Consider the following 19160-nt stretch of genomic DNA (forward strand, 5'->3'; position numbering starts at 1 on the left):
GTACAATTTAAAACTAGCGATTAAATCAATGAAAAAATTAATTTTTTTATACATTAATTATTGTTAATAAATAACCTCAATAATTTATAAAACTGATTGGTTTATTAAAAAATGTATTTTTAAACTAAATGTCCATTAATTCATGGAAACTTTTTTAATCAAATATGATGATTATATTTGGGGGGACTTAAAGTTTTAATTTTGAACATTTATATAATAACAATTTCAGGAAATGCATAAAATTAATTATAAATATAAACAACTTAATATTATCAAGATTAAAAATTCTGTTTTTTAATATATATTTTTTTGGTGAAATGTATGTAATTAATATTTAAAAAACAATAATTTGTTTAAAAATACTGGATTTAAATAATAATTAGAGTTGTTTTGTACATTATAGTCATTAGCCCAGTTTTAATTTATTTAATATCAAATAATTTAAATAAAAGCTGTTCTTTTTAAACTAAATATATTTTTGATTGAATTAATTTATTATTGTTTAACCAGAAAACTTAAATTAATAATATTATACTTTGTATTGGTTGAATCGTTTTATCTGGTTAATTAAGTGTACAATTGATTATTATTCGGTAATTATTTCATCATTATCCACTGTTTCCTAACACAGTAACAATATAGCAATTATAATTATTTCATAAATATACCGGTTTTATTTTAATCGTATATACTTTATCACGTATATCTAATATGATAATAATCAAAAGTTGTTCTCAAAGTTTTTTGGAGCTTCCTTTATGAGACGCTTAGCACCTTGTATCTCATTAATGAATTATTAAAAACTCTTCGAACTTTTACTTTGAATTCCTCTTATTATTCACGTGAGAAAATGTTTGTTTTCTTTAAATGTTTGTATGCATATAGATTAAAATGAAGATACATTTAGAAAAATATTTCTTTAATAAACAAAAAGGTTTAATTCTAAGATTTTGATTTAAATTGTTCCATAAAATATTATACTTATCCATAAAATCATTAAACAAAAAAAAAATGGACATTCAATATAATATTTCGCACTCCTAGAACAAGACTGCCACAACTCAAAATGTATAGTTTTGAGAAAAATTAATTTGAAGTTTGGACCTAAGATATTTTAATGAGTTTTTTACTTATGCGTTTGAAATTTAACACTTAAATACTTACAATCATACTTTACAATATTAATTTTTCAAATATTTTGAAATTCACTCTTAAACCCAAAAATTTAGACTTGTGGCCATTTACAATTTTTTAAGTAAATGCAAGACTGCCATATTTTGAGATGCGACTGTATTGCATACAGAAATTGATTTTTAGATGGCCACTTATTAAAATATGGCAGTATTGAATTTAAGCCATGAAAAAATGCAATTATAAATTATAAAATGCAATACTGCCACAACTCTAAATATTGCTGTTTTGCACTCAACATCTTACACGATAATTAGTTTTTATTCAGTGCAAGAACGCCACACGTCGAAATAAGGCAGTCTTGAATTTTGACTTCAGTGATAATTTGGATAAATAAAAATAAGTATACTGCCATAAAGTAAATATGGCTCTCTTGCATTGAAAATTAACCAATATTTAAGTAATTCAATACTAACACATCTCTATAGTGGCTAAATGAAAAATGATATTGAATGTGGCGTTCTTGCATTTAATAGAGCTTATTTTTCTCTATCCGAAAGTAGTCATAACTCAAAATTCATGAATTTTGAGTTGTGACAGTCTTGTTCTAGGAGTGCGATTTGATTATTAATATTTATTTGTTGATAATTTTTAGTTTTTAATCGATTAAAAAATATAAATATGAATGTGATAGGTCTTATAATACTATATTATATTATTATATTATTATAATGTATTTATTTTTTATACACATTTTTGAGTTAGACAAATGTTATTAAATCTATTCGATGTTACGTGATAATGCAATATATGATTTCATAAAAACAATTGATACATAAATAAGTACAATATGTTAAATGTAATTTTACTCATGTAAATTTAAAAATAAAGTACACATCTAAAAAAAAGTACAATTACTGTGTATTGTTTTATTTTAATTTTAATAAAAGTAGTTTATTTTAAAAGGACTTGATATGTTTTATTTGGAAACATTTAAATACTTTAAAAATACAAAGAAGGTTTTTATGTAGGTAGTATATAATATGATAAATGGATATGCTCACTTTCAAAGGTTTAAGCTAATCGTTTAACGTGAATAAGCTTATCCCAAAATCTTTCTCCATCTGTCAGTTGTAATTTATGTTTTATACAGTTGTGCATATTTTATTTTTGCTTGTGAGAAATAATAGTAAAACATTATTATACAGTTATTTAGATCATTATAACATTATACACCCATCTATGTAGTAATTCTATTTCATACGTTTTATCTCATTTTATCATCTTATCAAAATTAATTTGATCGTCTCCTGCTAAAATTAAGATATTAAAAACTTTTTTTTTTAAATGGTTAGGTATAAAACTATAAACCTTAAATTATAGTTTTTTTTTTTTTTTTTTTTTTTTATTTAAAATATAATTACAATCTATACAATTTGGTACAATAAGTAATTTAGATAAAGGTATTTACATGTCGAGAATAACAGATAGGGGAGGGCACTCAGTAGTGCCACCCGACAAATTATAGTTAAAAAATATTTATTGAACTCATAAAAATGATTCGTATCTTTAGTATGCAGTTTAATATCCAACACAAAATCTGATCATGATTTTCTTGGTACATAATATACAATTATTATTCAGACACGATATTAAACACTAATCTTTGTATTTTATTTTTAAAATTGATATTTGAAAATTGTAAAATATGAGGTTTGTATATAATATAATAGGTACTAACCGAATATATAATATATTTAATTTTTACTGTAGTCTGTAGGTATGTCAGAAATATTTAGACATATTATTTATGGTATAGCTAATCACATATAATTACCGATGGTATCAAATAACACTTACCGTATGTAAATAAATATAGTTAGGTACTATATACATAATAATTCAAGAATAAAACCTAAAATATATCTGTGTGTATATAAGTAAACAACGTATATAGATATTAATTAATTAAGCTCGTGATTTTAAAAATATTACGTAATTTTGAATAAAAAAATTAATAAATGAATGTTAAAATATCCACTTTTTATGTTGGTAACTCTAAAGTTAACGATGTCGATGGTGTTCATAAAACAATAATTATATACATATCAAGTATCAACACAATAGCTTTGAAGTCGGTACCTATATATACTTGAAGGATCCTTATTGACGTCACTTTGTTTTTTATTCACTTTTATCAAAAGCATTTTATATTGTTATCGTATTACCATAGTTTAAAATTGTATAATGTAGGCACTAAATATTAATAATGTATATATTATCAAAGGATTAATATTATTGAGTTATTTCAATATAATGGTTGTGTTCTTAATATTATTTGTTTATCAACATATTATTACATTGTTTTTATAGTTTGGTATTACTAATGGTTTTTTTATTTAAGCTTTACGGTTGTAAAAAACAAAAGCGTTTCCATCTCTGTAAGTAGCATTTGTTTTTATAAATATCTACTAAATCGCAATATAAAAAACTATACTAGCTAGAAGATTATCTAAAAATGTTAATAAAGTGTCCGTTATTAAATTTTCTAATGTTTTTTTTCAAATTGTTAGGTACGAAAAATAATTAAAAATCAAATATTTCAAAAAATCAAAACCTAGCATTTTGTCCTAGATCAATATATAGTATAAGTATATTTTAAGTTATATATATTAAAAAATTACCGAGTATCATTATTTTAATCAAAAAAAAAAAAAAAATAAAATTCAAGTACTTACATACTTTTATAAATAACAACAAATACAGGTGGTACCCATAGTGGTACCTACTCAAAACATTGAACCCATGAAATGGGTTTTCTTACAGTTGTTTTATTGGCAATAAGGCACACAATGTTTCGTACAGGTACTTGATTGGATTGTATATTAAACACCAATTTTGATTTAAAAAAAGTTCTTAAGAAAATTGTAAAAAAAATTACAATTATAACTGGTAAAGACACAAATATAACCACAAGATTTAATTTTAATTTATATTGGGTTTGTCATTGCTTATTGAAATCTAAAATCACCCATACCTACTCTATATGCAATAATGATAATAATTCATATCAAATCTATACGAGGTCCCAAAGTGATATAAAATGCAAGTGCACATTTGAACTTTTATATACCGTTAATTAGACTACAAATGATTATGATTAGTTGTCGAAGTCCCAAAGAAGTCACGGTAAGAAATCCCTGAGAGAATACTTATGTGACTTTGTATACTATTATTACATGATTCAATTATTAATACTATTATGCCTCTGAATCTATCTGAGAATTTGTTAGTATAAGTATAACTTTAGTTATATAATGTCAAACTCCATTCCTGTATCTAATTATTTACCATTTAATATATTATATATAGTACATAGACAAATTACAATTTATTTTACTATCATTTTGCGTGTTTAAAATACATGTTTTCACGTCGTTTCATTGTTTCATTTCATATTAATTATTCTCTCAAACCACCTATTCATCTATGTGTTCATGCGCATGGAATTTATTGATTTATTTATTTTCTGTTTTTAATTTTGAATAAAAGAATTATATTAAGCTAGTTAGAAAAGAGATAACAGTTACCAAACATAAATTATATGAATCTGAATAAATTATTTCCTGTATTTTATTCTTATTCTTATTAAGTTTTAAGGATTCAATAACTATAAATTATATTCGTATTTATTAATCTATATTATTTAAACTATATGATTTATACATTTGTTATTATTCTGAAAAATGTTTAGGAATCTGAAAACCTGAATTTTTAGGGTTTTTAAGGTCAGAATATATTAGAAGCTTAAAAGTCACACACAGTTTAAGTATTTATTTAAAACATTTAACACATAATAAGCGAAACGCAAGATAATATACATTTGAATACAGACTTAAAAGCATTCGGTTTATACTCGTAATTAACTATACACAGTTTTGAACTTGTCAATTAAAGTAGCAATTGAATGTGTGGTTTTATTCGTCTATCGTCATCAAATTATCAATGTTTTTAAAATATAAGACCACGAAACGTATTATAGAGTCGTATAAAAATAATACTCTGAATCTCAGTGTCAAAATCATATCAACAACTTTAATGGACACAGCAGTTACACCCATTATAATAAGCAGAGTTGCGCAAGTTGTATCCGGGTGCGGCAGTATCAGCAAGATACATTTTGCAACCAGAATATTTATAAATAAAACTATACATTAAATTTATTCAATACTTATTAAAATTAAAATAACAATAGAAATAGTATTTTAGCTTCAATCGTGTCTTAGTTATCACATACTGTGTAGGTACCTATTGAATACAATATTACTGTTACTATTAGTGTGCGCACTTTTACCAAATATCGTTTTTCGTTATACAACAAAGTTTTTGAACAACAACGATTCGGTCGATGACGGGAAGAACGCCCCCTCTATTCACCGTTCCTCCATGTCAAGCCTCGGCGGTGGATCCGATCATTACCTTTATACATGCCTGCTACGAGACTCTTTGGTCCATGGCTGTGGTGGAGTGTGTTGATGGCGGCTGCAGTGGCGAGTGTATTGTGTACCTACACGTACACATAATATAATATTATATACAGTACTTAGCATATACTCTACTGCATAACGCTAGCGAACGGCGGAAAGACATTAATTAATGCTCTGCCGCCACCACGGGAACAAAGGCAGAAAATGCTTCGGCAACTTTAATCTCCGGCATCCGTCGAAAAACGCTGCCAGCGTCCGCTGATCGATTGCCCCGTTCATCCGAATTATTACTATATTACACCGTCATACTTCCACTCGCTCTGTTGTCGCACCCACCATCGTATTTAGTCATCGGACCCGCGGGCCGCGATGTTAAGCGATTGTCGTCGTCGACACCGTCATCGTCATCGTCCGGAGCAACAACGAATCCGACGGGATTTTATGGAAATCATCATTATATCGTTGGACACGTTTCGTCCTGCGCAGTTATATAATAATATGCTCCAATCGCACGGCCTCGATGTCGATTTCGGCATGTCGATCGGTTTTTCTTTCTGTACAGTTTTTTTTACTCGTGATTATTCCCTTCGGGCTGCTGCCGCTACGTGGCGTTAATTGTTATTCTATGCTATACACATCGTGTAATAAAACGGAAGATTGCAGCCAGATGACTTTATAGTTTGAAGTGGGTATTTTTAAGAATGGCATACATAAATACACATTCCGGTCAAATTTTTAAAATATTTACCCTTTCTGTAGTGTGTTACACGCGTAAAACTACTTTATTTTTTTTCTAATGGCAACACAACATGATTAGTGATTACCTATTGCCAAATTCAAATAACCTTATTTTCTTCAAGACGCTTTAATGAATACACTTTTCTATCACACAAATAGACCGGCTTACAGCAATTTAAAGTTTCCTGATGATCCTAGTGTTTGTAATGTAGAGAAATGTGTTCTTTTTATCATGCGAAAACGATAAAATATGACAAAATAATTAATGATTTTCATTATTTGAAAAATTAAGAAAAAACCATATTTGTTTAAATTTTTCATTATTGTAAGTCGGTCAATTATCAGTTATCATATGCAACTGCACCCATAAACGAAAATGAATCATATCTGAATAAAATAAAATTTATTTTAATAAAATCACAATCATTTATTGAGCAAATATTACCAATGTAGAAATATTTACATGAGACAATAATAATTATAATATATGGATGACCTAGCAACATAATACACGTTAATAATAACAATTTTTAATACCTAGTTAGTATTTATTATTTATTTTCCATGACATGATGATTTAGTTGTATTTTGACTTTTGAATTACATATTATAAATTATAATAGGCATTGGATGATTTACATTTGAAAATATCAATTTAAGATTAAAATAATAATATTACAGTCATTTTTGTCACAAGGCAATTTAGATTAAAATTATTACAACTAATCGTACCTACCAATGTATCAATAAACTTACAGCTCACGCGAATTTTTCAATTTTTTAATTTTTTCTAAAACTTATGTATTACAACCAGTTAAGAACGATGCTGAAAAAAATAATTGCCTGAAATCATTAGTTTTTATGGTATAATCTAACGAAGTTCACGATTTTCGGTGTCTTACACAATCTTACAACGCTTATAATTTACAGCGCTTATAACGAACTTTCAATAATTATTTTTTGAAACCTAGGTAAATCAACGTTTTAAAAATTGTGGTGCAAAAACAATTCTGACACCAACCTATGGAGGTTTTACATAACAAGTCGAGGGATGTTTTAAATTTTAATTGTCCGAGTGAGTGACCACGCTGGATGTATATGAAAATACCACCAATTTAAATTAGCTATAACTTATACTTCTCCATCGTTTTAAGCATGCTTAACTGCATAGGTATTAAGTATGTTAAAACATAAAAAAATTTATTTAAAAAATTACGGACAGAGCCCAATTACATAGTACCTATATATGGTATGATATATTAATTGCATTTTTAAAACGTAAAATGCAATAGTTATGAAATAATAATAATTCTTTTCAATAGTTTGTTCGAATTGAATTGTATCTAATATAGGTAGATATATTTAATTGTATCCACTAAATGTATAGCCTTACATTCATATTAAAAATCTTCATACATTTAAATAGGCACAGATATCAAGTACATTCAGGCAGTTATGAAGGCAAGTTAATACATAGAAACAGTAAACAATTGTTTTTCTTGGTTCTAGTTTTACTTTTAAACGGGATAATACCTTTTTTATGCAAATTAATGTGTTCGTACATATTTTTTCCATAAAGGAATAACATTTTATTAAATATTTGCATAACTACTACTGAAACTAGAAAGTAGGTATAAGTGTATAGTATAGTATTTTTTTGAATTTCAAAACTTTGGATAATCTGATGTAATTTTTTTTTAATAATGTCCAACTTTTTAAAGAATAAATGAGTAATATGTTCTCCATGGTTTATTGAAACTTATAATCTTATGTCACATTGCTATTATAACATAGTCATATTATCATTCCAATTGTAAACTAGCAAAGAAGTGAAATAGAATTGGACATTTATTTCATTTTCCCAAAATACAAAAAAATATAACTATTATAGTATAATGACATAAATCATAATATAATATTACAAGTCTATTAACTAAAAAGTAAATTGGTAGTGACATGCTGTAGATTGGTATGAATATATTCCCAGCATAAATAGCTTAAAATTAATCTACATTTAAAATAAAAAAAGGTGGATAAGTGGATGTCGCTCTGCTGTACGGTAGGTTACAAGTGGGTCACTGTAATGGATGGTGTTAAATTTGAATTCAATGATATAATATCATTGTATAAGAAAAACGATTCTGAGCGAAAACGGTCAGTCACCCTTTGATATTACCAAGTATATTTGATGATATTATTGTGAATAAAGTAATTTATATATAACCTATTAACGTGGAGCCTTGTTTTAAATTTTCAATCCTTAGCCATAAAAGTTAAACATTTTATAAATTTTTAACCACAAAATAATTAATAAATTATAAATTTGATAAATGTTGTCAAAATTTGAACTTTAAATGCTTATAAAAAAAAATTGTGCAAATGTATTTTTAATATTTTTCAACTGCTATTAAAACGATATATCAGGAGTCTAATATTAAATTTTCACGCTTTTTTACCCAACAAATAAAAAATTATTGATATTTATAGAAAAAAAAACTAAAAAAATTGAAAACTGACAATGTCCGTAAACAGCTCAAATAGAGTCAAAATATTTTCAAAATTGTATGGTGTATAGAAAATGCTAATATAAACATTCAGTGAAATTTTCAAGTATCTACAGTCATTCGTTTTTTAATTACAATAAAATAAAAAAATCGTTACATGAGAAATCGAGTAAATATCAAATGTTGTAAAAATATAAATTTCAGACGCTCATAAAAATTTAATTTAAGTTTCTTCTAGACATTTTTTTTTTGATAAAGGTAGACAAACTTATGAGTAATCTTATATTACATTTTCAAATCTTAGATTTAAAAAGAAAAATTTTTATGAATTCTCATCAAAATAATTTGCTATTTTTCGTGATTTTTCCGTATTTTGTCAAAATTTGAACTTTAAATGCTTATAATTAAAAACTGTGACTAAGGATTTTTAATTTTTTTCATCTGCCTTTGAAACAATAAACTAGGAGCCTTCTATTAAATTTTCAAGCGTTTTTACTCAATAGATAAAATTTTATTGATATTTATAGAAAAAAAAACTAAAAAAATTGAAAACTGACAATGGCTGTAAACAGCTCAAAAAGAGTCAAAATATTTGGAAAATTTTATGGTGTATAGAAAATGCTAATATAAACAACCAGTGAAAATTTCATGCATCTACGGTCATTTGTTTTAGAGTTACACCAATAACCAAAATCGATTTTGTTAAAAATCGATTTTGCGTAAAAATTCCCGTTTTTCCTTAATTTTTCTTTTGTTTTTCACATCGCTTTTGAAAACTACTGGGAAATTAAAATTTTGACCTCCCCAATGCACCAACGATATTCACTTTCCCATCGAACAAGATACTGAAGTCGAAAATTGAAGCATTATTTCGACTACTTATCGTGTACACAGACACAAAAATAAAAAATAAAAAAAAATAAAAAAAAAAACACACATCATTGTAAAATCAATACATTCATCGTTTCACTCAGAATCTAAAATATATTGTTTAGTAAATAATAGCATACGTAATGGTGAAAAGTTTACGAGTGATAATAATTTTGAATAGGTACAACAAAACCATTGAATTTGTTACATTTTTTCGAATAAATATGATGCGATAAATGAAAGCTTACCTTTCCAGCTAGACTAATAAATGCTAGGTAGTTATTTATTATTATGTAATTTTTACAATGATTGAGCTTTTTGTTGTTTCTTTTAAATTGCAATGGTAATAGAGATCATGGTTAAGAGATTATTTAATATTTTTGTTTATATAATATAGACTTCTTAGTTTTGATAAAATAATTTCAGAAAAAAATATAATACATAAATAATCTTAACAATTAAAAAAAAATATTGTAAAACAATGACGTGAATGTTTATAATTTCTATTGATGCAGTAAATTTGGAATATTAAATTAACTTTTTTAATTTAGGTATCTATATGTATACATACATAAATTAGTTATATAGGATCAGCTTAACGTTTCACCCTCGATTAAATTATTACAAAGCAAATATTTTCATCGACCCAATTATATTATTAATATCACCCTGAATTTATATACGTGTGTATTGTAATACACAGTTTTACGATAAAATCATTTTTTATGCGATTTGGAGCTTAGCCATTCTGTATTAATTTCCTGTACGATACCTACCTACTATTCGACTAAAATACCTATTGTGTGCAAAACAAAAATATATTTAAAATTTCTGTACTAAAGATTATATTAGTATACAGTATACACGCTTGAGCACCAATATTTGTGAGACTGTAAATTATAAATTGGCATCAGCACCCTTTGTACCATATTATTTTAGGGTCGTTACAGCAGTTAGTGAATGCAAATTTGGCGTATGCAGCTTTTTTACCATATGGTACCTGTATTTAGATGTTTAACAATCAAAATAAACGATTATTCAAATTGGAAGATTTAAAAATATATTTTACCACTACCAAATGAAACGATTATTACTTTCAATTTAACACACAAATGTAGATTTTAATATTATAATGCCTATAATTTCGGTCTCTTATACATTACTCGTTTTAAATATTTAAGTGTTGAATTTCAACATCGAATACCTACGTTTCATTTAAAGATTCAATCGGGACATTACTGTTTTATAAAATTTACGAATTTGTTTGTTGTAGATAATAGTATATATGTACGTTTTAATTTGCTGTGGCGTGTGTCAGTGGCGTAAAGCACGCTATAGCCCTTTCGAACTAGTAAAATAACTCGAGGGACTTGAAAATCTACTGGCCATAGACTAATGACTCAGACTTCGTTCCCGGTTAGTGTAAAATAATGTTCCAGCCAATCCTTTGCTCTTTCCTTGAAATGCGTGGTACTTTGCAATAAATGTCTTATCGACTGACGAAGACTCGCGCCAGACGTCAATATTAATAAATAATAACCAGTAAAAGTGCGAACTGTTCTAGGAATTTCGTTTTAATAATTAAATACATCTTAGTCAATTACATGAAGTATTTCGTTGAAATTTCAAAAATCAAATGTTTTCTTGAATTCTCTAAAACAATAAGAGTTATGTTACAACTATTACATGTATCTCAGTGATAAAATTCAAATTATGCTAGTTATATAATATTGTTTAGTTTATAGCTGTTCAGAATAAGTATGGTCAATTGTAATATTGTAAAGAAAAATGTTGTTAATTAAATTTAAGTATCTTTACGACTGGAACGTATTATAAATTCAGCTAAAAGTATTGATTTTAATACCGTTAATCTTAATGTTTATAATATGACTTTGAATGTCTAATTAGTAATTTAGTTGAATGAATTTAATTGAAATCGTATTATCATTTATTTACAACACTAGAATAATCAAGAAATGATCAATCAGAAAACAATGCAATTATTACCTATGTACATTGTACCTAATTACTATTAATTACTTTTATTTTTTTTTAATAATGGTATTATTATTATTATTAAAACTTATAAACTATTAAAATTCAACTTTAACAGCAACATGTAGTAGAGTTTATATAACTTGAATTAAATAGGTATTTTTAAAAATATAAACAATCGTCCGGATTAAAATGGCAATATGATGCATCTATCGTTGTTTTTAACAGTCTGCATGATAGACGCTCAATTTCCTAGTTTCATGCCAAACGGGTTGTAAATAATATTTTTGTTTTGTTTTATTTTAATCTGACGTATTTTAAAACAATGGTGCAACCAGTATTTTATAAAAATTTTTCTGCATTTAAATAACTTTTAAAATAATTTTTGTTATTACATAAACAATAATAAACGTTTGCCGTCATCGCGGCGCGGCGTACCGAAGCTACAGACAAACAACTATATGCTAATGTAATATTAATGAAAATTACCCTCCAAGTAATTTAAATAATAAAAAAAACAATAAAATAGTTTTTATAGAGTCATGTAAATCATTATACGTGGCGTGGCTAACTTTAAAACATTACAATATTATATTGTATAAGATATATGCCATCACGTGGTAGACCAACCGAAGACGTCACACACGACTATTTTCTATATTTCAAAACTTATTCAATTATGAAACCGTGACATCCACCTTTACTCGCGGCTTTTTCATAGAATTGAACGTACTCTAACTTTAAAGTGTCTATAATATACGTTATTTAATATGTCATTTGCTAGTGGCTTTATATTACATTCTCTAAATATAGTAAATAAAACTAAATGTTGTAGATATGAGAATTTTTTTCAAAACTGTGTGTTTTATACTGGGACTCGATGACATTTATATTGCAAACATTATTATAGATTTATTTTTAACAATACTATGTCAACAAAATACAATGTAAATAACCGTTTGATACGTTATAGCAAGATAATCCATTTTGTGTAATATATTGTCCGAATGCCAGTCGAGGTATCTTGCAATGTCAGGTCCCACACTCCCATGCTTATACTACAGCAGGATTAGAACGAAAATCGTAGATATCCTTTTTTACCCGAGCGGCAACGGTTGAACCATTTATTTAATGTACACTCGACGCCATCCGTCTTTGCCGTCCCGCGAAGTGCATACACGTATAATAAAGAAAAAAAAAATATTATACATCTCGTTTACAAATTGGATTGTCCATTTAACTTGTACGCACACTGATAAGATTATATTCTATAGAAACGATTTTTCGATATGGACATGGTACCGATGATCAGGAAATAATATATAAGGGGCACGATTCGTTAGCCGCAGTACAGATGATAGTGTAATAACCAAACTCTGACCAAACCTAACTTATTTACTTGATCAAAAAGTTTTAACAGGGGTAGCCAACCTTGTTTATATATTGAGCCAAATAAATATAATTAAAATAAGGAAGTGTCATATAAAATTAATACTTTTTCATAATTTACAATTATACAATTATTAATTCTTAACATAAATTGAGGTTACTACCTATAGTACTTAATAAGCTTTATTGCAGTTAATTTAAATTCAAACCGTAGGAAAGCATTAAAATATATTATATAATAACAAAATTAAATTTTAATTAATTAGGTAGGAACAGAATATTTTATAAATAAAACAATTTCATAATGACACAGGACACAGACTTAGATACTCTAATTATAATATTTTTATAACCATTTGTATTTAAAGATTTTTTTACTTCTATAAGTTATGTTAGTTAGGACGTATAAACTAAATATTAATAATATTTGATTAAAATCTATTTAAATGAGCATTGTGCGCCAAATTATTTATATTCTATCAGATGCTAATGTGATATAAATTCGATAATAATATGTAACGTGCCACTTGATTACCCCTTTAATTCGTGCAATGTATTAGGTTAGGGTATGGAAACCTATGTGGAGTTGTCTAGGAATAAAAATTAATTACCCATACTCACACAGTAAAGCCCATAAATATAACGCAATCGCACTAATACTTACAAAACGATTTCATTCAAATTAAAGATACAATTACACATTCATATGAATTATATTAATATGTACTAGTTACTGTCGTTACGATTGATACAGTAAAATTTATAATTTATATGGATAAAATATGAAAAGTTTAATTAAGATTATATCCATATACATTTTTAAAAACCAGCCAAGTGCTAGTCGGACTCGCCCACGAAGAGTTCCGTACCATCATCTATAAACATGTTGACAACACAGCTTATATTAGCCTATAATTTTTAGTATTTGTTAATATAGCGGCAACAGAAATACATAATCTGTGAAAATTTCAATTTTCTAACTTTCATGATTCATGAGATACAGCCTGGTGATAGACAGACGGACGGACGCGCGGACAGCTGAGCCTTAGTAATAGGGTCCTGTTTTACCGTACGGAACCCAAAAAATGATATTAATCCACTTACATTACATAATGGCGTTTAGTTTATTTATTAGATAATTTGCGTTCTTATAGTTATTTGATATACAAAGGCAATGTAAGAAAAAAATATATTTAGTTTATATAGTAACAATAATTGTATGGCCTATGAAAGGTCTGACAGCGGCGTTAATTTGTGTTGTAGTGGATCAGAGTCTGGTGGTGGAATTGATACGTTAATTTGTTGCTTTGATCACACGGATTTCGGCCATACCAACGTATGCAGGGGGAGGGAAACGAACCAGCTACAAATACCCTACACGGCAATAATAAACCAATATAGTAATTTTAAGGACTACCTAACGCTCAGTATTGGTGAATGGCGGAGACTGAAGGTAAACTATATTATGTCAATACCCATACGAAATAAATACATATGAAAGGTTAGTTCATTATTAACGATAATACAATATTGAAAAAATATGCAAGCTGTACAACCAAGTATAGTTTCGTATCTTCCCTACATCTGGATTAACAACTCATAAAAGCGAAATGAGTTTCCGATTATCGCGCGACGGAAGAGTAATATAAAATGTATGATATTATTAAATATATTATTATTATTATTACAGTAATTCTGTCCACCGTAGATCTTCCCAAGCATAAGCCCCTCGTCATCATACAGCCTCCTTCACCGCGACTGTATACGAATCTATCCTCGTCGTCCTAGATCGGCTAATCCACCACCCGGTTGCTCGCGCGACGAGTTAATCGAGCGCGCAGTGGTTCCACGCGGAGAGTCCTGTCGTCCCACTCCTTCTTCCACCACTGATGTCCGCTTCCGTTCGCAGATGACGCGTGGGCAAAGAAAAGGGTTGTGCGGAAACGGTCATTAATTACCCCGAGAATATACACACTCACGCGCGCGCGCACGTATGTATACTAATCCAGAACGACCTTCTTAAGCACCGACGCCGCCGCCGCTAATACCGTTAGCGTCTCATTCGAATAGTCCGTAATTTGTCCCCGAGGAGCTCGCGGGCTCGGGGCTACCCCCCACCCTTCTCAACGGTGCGCCGACACCATCGTCTCTGGCTGAGCGATATAATAATGTATGCAAATCATACATAGGTATATATATATTATATATATGTACGTGTATAATATGTTATATAAATATATATATAAGGTTGGGTGCAGGTAAGCGTACCTATATAAAGACAACAGACATTATTATGTTATTATAATGTCGTAGAAATGAGACGGCGGTGGCAGCGTGAGAGACGTCTCGAAATTCATCCGGGACAAAAGTGTACTGAATATTATACATTATGTAATACAATCTAACTTGTACAAAAGGTATACGTGTATGGGATTGTGAAACTGTAGCTCAGGTCCTCCTTTTTTTAGTTTCTGAGCGGTGCAATATTACCTACATTGATGATAACTTTTGGATCAGTAAAAATGTTTCAATCTTCAACTATCTATACAGTATGTTTTCTAACAGGAGAGTGAATTTTTTATTTTATATAAAAATATTTATGCTCACTCAAGATTATTGATAATTTAACACAAGATCCAAGAAAAGTTTTTTTCAGCAATTTAAAAATATTAGAATTACATATGCACCTTATTTTTTTATAAGTGTTTGAAGTTCAAATTTTGACGAAATTGTATAGTTTAACGAAGAATAATGATATTAATTATTATTTGTTGGAAATCGGATGGGTGACATAATATAATTTGTGGGGACTTGAAACGTTTACGTATTATATTATTATATTTCACTAAATACCCACTACGCAATGCCTTTTTTAAAATATTTGGATTAATATTAAGCTATATTGCTTATATTTACCGTATTACTTAAAGTAAAATAAATTACTACAGTCTCGAAATATAAATATATGATGAGATGAACTTGGTAATATAGGCTAACAAACGGTCTCTGTTCAGAATCATTTAAACACATAGGTACCTACTATAAATTTAACACTTTCATTACAGTCACTGACTAGGTACACTCGACTCCAACTGTACAGAAGAGCGGGTCTCTAATTGTCCGCTTTAATTTTTGGTTTACTATTGGTATATATATTATAATTATACCAAAGACTATTTAAAAAAATATTTTTTAACAATTTTAATCTAAAATTGTATTTTTCATTTTTATTACATCAAATAGATATTATAAATTATGATTTCTTTCAAAATTGCACACTAACATAGGTAATGAAGGATTTTGTCGCGTATCATGCGTAGACTTAATAATATAGTAATGGATTTTCTCGTACCTATTATCGTATATATTGTGTGTAAAATTACATTTTTAAAACTTTAACTAATTATAAATCGTAATTGCATGTTTGGCGTCATAATCGTACTCAAAATAATCACATTATGAAAGAGTATATATTAAACATTTTCAAAAAACCTACCAATATAGTTTAAATAAGTTAAAAAAAATAATGCAATTTACTAATAGTAGTTACGCATTCCTACTAATTATAGGGATAGGGTCATTATTGTTTCATATCTATATCAAAACAATAAATTTACCATGAACACGGGACACTATTTATAATATAGTAATTTATCATTAAAATAAAATTATAGTTTTGTCATGGTTAATGTTGGTTATTGTTGCTCTATGTTCATAATTAATGAATTACCTAATTATAACATATTGTTTCAAATTATTTACTCCACTAAAATAAAATAATAAATAAATATCTCTAATATTAATTAATAATTAATAATTGTAAAATATAATATTTTATTGCCTATAAAATAATTAAGCACGCAGGTATTTAGTAAGTACCTACCTATGAATTATTATTTTTAAATTGTCCCTCCATAGCAAATCAGTAATATATCATAATATAATATGTATAATATAAATTTTAATATAATTCTTACTGCATATATAATATATATATATATATATAAGTAATACCTACATAATATAACTTACTGCATTAACTATAAAGGATATGAATTATATGAAGTATATGAAGGAAACGTTATAAAATGTAAACATAAAATATCTAACCTAAAAATAGCAAAGGTATGCTTAAACATTTTAAACTAAAACTATTATCATCTTATAGAATTTGATTAAATAAATACACTTATTCATACTTCTTAACTCATACTTACATATACATCTTGACAAATATCAACTCAATAATATTATATGACAACCCTATAGGTACTTAACTCAGAATTATAATTGATTCAAATTATTAGTTACTTCTAATAATGATGTATGCACTTATCAAATATATAAGAGAACTACCTAAATTGCATATTAAAAACATATAGTATGACGTGAAAATTGAAATAAGGCTTGTATGATTAATTTTAATATTTTCACTTATTTAAAATATGTAACTGCAAATATAACAGTGAAATATTTAATTAATTGTTAATAAACAATGTATGTGAATCACTATAATAATGACCTGCAATCTCTGCCAAAGATATTTTTAAATAATAGCTAATAATGAAAAATAAATTATTTTGAAAATAAAATTATGAAGATATTTTGTTAAAAATACATTAAATTAAAAAAAGTAGTTTAGTTTGTTTCTGTTAAGCAATAATATAAAATGTACTTACATAAAAATCATAATTCATTGTACTCGCACTTAAGAAACTGTAAGTGTTTAAAACTTTAAAATGCACATTGTCGAGACTTGGTTTTTCCTAAATGAAATTGTTGTTTGAATCTGAATTATATATTGTTGTAATTTGCACAAATATTATTAATTTTAAATATTATTAGGTGTATGAAATTATAAAATAAACAAAAAACTATGCAACATTCGTTGAAGTTTTCTTGAAATCTGTTTCGTAAATTGAAAATTATATTTATTGTAGCGTTAAAGGATGGACACAATATTTTATTGATTGTCGACCATTTAATACGCTGAAGTCTGCTAGCTTAATACATTTTATTTATTTTAGTTTATGATTTAAAATGTCTAGAATTAACTTTTATAAGCTTTCTACAACGAACCTACGTAATATTTTATAATGAAATAAGAATCTATATCAATATATTGTATTCAACTTTCAAGTAACCATAAATTGGAATTTATCATATTGTTTTGATCATTAATTATGATAATAATTATTATTCACCAGTGGTTTGTTGGTATAATTTTAATAAAAATAAATAAAGAGAAGTACGCATAGGGACAATATGATTTTATTAAACAATAGGACATGTTCAATCAGAAAACAAAAAAACGAACATTACAATTGTTACTTTGCTTTGTGCTATCAATTTTCGAGACGTATTTTTCTATTTAATTATTTTAATGAGCATTTAAATAATTAAATTACGTACTTTTTTTTATTGAATTTGATTATATTAATTCTATGTATAGTTCAGAATTTTTAATTTTATTCGCATTGTTCACATTTTCTTTGTTAAAAAATGTTATTATTTCTGAAAATGTTGCCCAACTTTCTCAACTAGCACTTTAAAGCACTATAGGAATCTGGTTTTTTTCTTTTTGATTTTAACAATTTAATATAAGTTTATGAGTTTCAATTTTAGCATTATTAATTTTTATGAAACATTGACAATTGTTTAAAACGAATTTCATGTAAATAAAAATATATTTGTAACTGAAAACAAACTAATTAATAATAAAAAGTAGGTATTGTATAAACTGTATGTGCAATTGGAATATAATTTTTATTTGTACAATTTATTAATGCACTGGTAGACGAAAACTTCTTAAAATTATTTTCTCATTTCGGCCATCGTTATTTTTAGGGGCCGTATATTTTTTTTTATGATTGTTTTAAATAAACATTGTACAATTGTTGTCAACAAGCAATTATTATACAAACACACAGGTTTTCTTTTGTACACTTGTACACTCTCTGTAGTAGCTGTTGGTGATTATATTCTGAAAACAAAGCCATTCGCTTTCACGTAATTAATTTGAACATTCGCAATGTATACACGATAG

At 27.0% G+C, this 19160-nt stretch overlaps 1 protein-coding gene across 5 annotated transcripts in view; it reads left to right on the forward strand.

The window, feature by feature from the left end:
• LOC132941838 (potassium voltage-gated channel protein Shaw) overlaps positions 1-19160 on the forward strand; it is a 162733-nt gene that overhangs the window by 37051 nt on the left and 106522 nt on the right. The window contains exon 1 of one of the 5 annotated variants that reach the window (XM_061010043.1): positions 14403-14567. The exons of the other annotated variants lie outside the window; for them this stretch is intronic. The gene's annotated coding sequence lies outside the window, so the exon portion shown is untranslated. Of the gene's footprint in view, positions 1-14402; positions 14568-19160 lie in introns of those variants that run through there. 5 annotated transcript variants of the gene reach the window in all.

The sequence above is a fragment of the Metopolophium dirhodum genome, chromosome 3, assembly GCF_019925205.1.
Source record: "Metopolophium dirhodum isolate CAU chromosome 3, ASM1992520v1, whole genome shotgun sequence".
NCBI classification, from domain to species: domain Eukaryota; kingdom Metazoa; phylum Arthropoda; class Insecta; order Hemiptera; family Aphididae; genus Metopolophium; species Metopolophium dirhodum.